Source organism: Myotis davidii, unplaced genomic scaffold (genome assembly GCF_000327345.1).
Source record: "Myotis davidii unplaced genomic scaffold, ASM32734v1 scaffold963, whole genome shotgun sequence".
Lineage (NCBI taxonomy): Eukaryota > Metazoa > Chordata > Mammalia > Chiroptera > Vespertilionidae > Myotis > Myotis davidii.
In genome coordinates, this window is record NW_006294116.1 from 213,106 (window position 1) to 216,434 (window position 3,329).

General features: G+C 43.5%; 1 protein-coding gene across 4 annotated transcripts in view; it reads left to right on the forward strand.

Annotated features, from left to right (window-relative positions):
- Positions 1-3,329, forward strand: part of HERC3 (HECT and RLD domain containing E3 ubiquitin protein ligase 3) — an 88,284-nt gene that overhangs the window by 80,908 nt on the left and 4,047 nt on the right. The window lies entirely within an intron of this gene.

Below are 3,329 nucleotides of genomic sequence, written 5' to 3' on the forward strand. Positions count from 1 at the left end.
TGTAAAAAAAGAAAAGCTACATGACAAAAAGATTTCACAAGGATCAAACTATGTAACACTATATGCACATGCTTTACAGAATTTGCTATATTCTGCATTCAAGTAAATTAGTATTTCAGATGCTAGGCAGAGGAATTTAATACTTAAAACATTTTTTGTACCTTTGTAGATATTATCAAGAAGACACATAAACATGAGACTCCAAATAATGAACATATGTTGACAGAATTATACAGATTATACACTCTCCTCAGAACGATTTATTTCTCTAAGTTCAAACATTCAGAACATTTTTTTAAAATTTGAAGTGGCGGTTTCCAGGCCTCATTAGCAGTACTGTCATGATCTCCATCACAGGCTCTCTTGATTCCATCACTCTTTTCTGGCGTGTAAAGCTGAGGTCTGGGTTACAAAAGCAAAGTCTTGTAGATGAGTTTTTTTCTTGGATTCTGCTTTTTCTGCAGTGGGAAATTGCAGGACTAAAGAAATTGAAGACTTAAGCACTGAGGACATGTTCAGTCTTGGCGTGGGTGTTCATGTGTGGTGTGATGAATAGCGTGATGACTCGGTTTCCAGGTGGTTTTTCACAGCTACTTGACACCTCCATAAGCCCTTAGTTCCTGCCCTCACAGAAGAGATCATGAAAAAAAATATTTTTTAATTAAACTCGTTTTCTCCAACGCCTTTTGAATTATTTATTGGGCTCAAAAATGAAAATAAGGTTTGAAACGGGCTGGTCAGGATCAGATTGTTTCAATTTAATATATTTTTAGGAATGTCAGAATTGAGTCATTGTATTCTGGTCCCAAACCTGAGCCTTTTCAAGTTCACCAATATTTAAAAGGAAAAAAGCAGGATTTTCTTAGTCATTCTCTTCCATCTCTGTCCCCGCCTATTCCTTGGCGTCATCGGGCAACGCAGAGTTGGGGCCCTCATTTTTGGCAGCCACAGACCCTTCCGCTTCCCCTCCTCTGCCGCTGCCGCCTCCTCATACCCCTCATCACCCTCCAAGGTCCATGCATCCCTCCATCTCACCAGTGAGCTTTTGGATCTTGGCAAGTAAGGGCTTGTAGGTGTCGTTATACTTTTTTCCCAGAGCCTGAAATTCCTTATCAAATTTGGCCTCTATCTTATCGCAGCGCTTCTGCAGCGTTTTAACGGCCAGGACTCGGCATTTCAACCGAGTTAGGCAGGCTCTCCAGAAAGGCATTTTTAGGCTTTGGCGCCTTCTTTGCAGGGGCCTCAGGCCCCTCCGCACCGCCCTTGGCCATTACTCCTCCTCGGCCCCTTGTGGCTGCCTGGTCCGCTCCGCTGGCCTCGACCCCGCCCTTCAGCGCGGGGCCCTGGACTGGCTCCCTGGCATCAGCTGATGGTCGTGCCCCCCTCCCCCTTTGCGTACTGCGACAGCTTCCTCCTGTTGCTATGGCCTCAAAACTGACATCAGATCCCGTCACCTGGCTACCCTGTCCCCGCAGTTTGCCCCTCAATCCCACTTAAATCCCTGAATCTGTCAATACGTTGTCTTGGCCTTTGCCTGCATCTCCCTATGGTTGGCCCCTGTGGTTGGCGTGCTTCTGCCTGGTAGCTTATCTTGGCTTATCCTGGAGTCGGCTTCGATTGGGGTTGCAGGCTTCATCCCTAGTTGGGGGCGTGCAGGAGGCAGCCGGTCAGTGGTTCTTCTGGTTTCTCTCTCTCCTCTCCCTCTCAGAAATCAAAAAAAATATATTTAAAAACAAAAGACCAAAAACCACGCTACTGCCAGAGGAAGGAGTGGGGGAGAAGGGGGTCCTAATAAATTGTGACAGAAGATTTGACTTTGAGTGGTAAGCACACAGGGACATACAGATCTTGTCACATAGACACCCACACCTGAAACCTATTTGATCATATTGACCAATGTCACCCCAATAAATTTAATTTAAAAAACAAACCACATCCCAGTACTCGTCTTGTGCATTCACGTGAGAATCTTTTTGTGTCATCCACCTGGGTCAAAGGATGGTTGTTTTCAGTTCTTTGAGCTGTTGGCACTTTTTCTCCTGGATGTTGAGAGGTCTCATTTCACAGTTTACATTCTCACTAGTGAGAGACTACATATGCACTCAGACAGTGGCCAGACTCCATATAAAAAAAGAACTCTCACCTGCAACCGCCTGCTCAGGAAACCAGCCCCTTATCCACAGCAAACAGCCAGCTTGCCTCTCAGTAACTCCTGACACAGTCAGCCCCGAATGGCCAGCACTTGACAGCTTCTTCCAGCTTAGGCCGATCAGAAAAAAAGCAAAATACGTATATTTGAAACTTTGCTAAGAGAGTAGATCTTAAAATGTATTATCCCAAGGGGAGAAACCATTTGTAAGTACGTATGGCAATGGATAGTAACTAGAATTATTATGGAATCATTATGTTGCATATCTGAAACTAATGTTAAATGTTGATTATACCTTAACATTCCCCCTCCCCAAAACAAAGAAAAAGCAAAATATGCGTCTCTGACCGATCACATAGGATGTTCGCTTCTAGTTAGCCCACCCCCAGCTTCCCCATGCCAGCAGCCTTCCCCTTTGACCACTCTGACGCTTTTCCACCTTCGGCCTGTTTTTGAGTCTCTGCTGAAACGTAAGTGATAGTGGCTGACTCCTTTGCTATAGCAACTTCTGAATAAATTTCCTTGGCTTTTACGGTTTTTGTTTATTTCCATGTGATTCCCATTGTCATTTCATACCTTACCTTCCCACTAGCTGTGTATGAGGTTCCGATTTCCCCACATCTTTACCCATCCCATCGATATTCTCTGACTTTACAGCTTATGCCAGTCCAGTGGGTGAAATGGGAATTCACGGTTATCTTTTCATTTAACTGATTATTATTAGTGAGATGGAGCCACTGTATGACAGTTCTTTCCAGAGGTGGTTAAGAGATTTATAGAAAGGAGTTATGATCGCATCTGTGTGCTTCTTGTGTATAATGAAAGTGAGAAGAGGAATTTCTGGGGGCATTTTATATACGTCTGTGAAGAAAAAAAAAGGAGTATGACTAACTTTTAAGATATGTGAGCATACAGATATCAGATGGTTTAGCTTTATTTGTTTCTGAAGAGGGGAAGGAGCCTAGAGCCATTATCCTTGACTTTTTTCCTTTAGCAGAAAAAGTTTTTGTTTTTTTCTAACCTACCGAATGCCTTAGGATGCCTCCTGGTATGAGAATTTTTTTTTTAATATATTTTATTGATTTTTCACAGAGAGGAAGGGAGAGAGAGATAGTTAGAAACATCGATGAGAGAGAAACATCGATCAGCTGCCTCCTGCACATCCCCCACTGGAGATGTG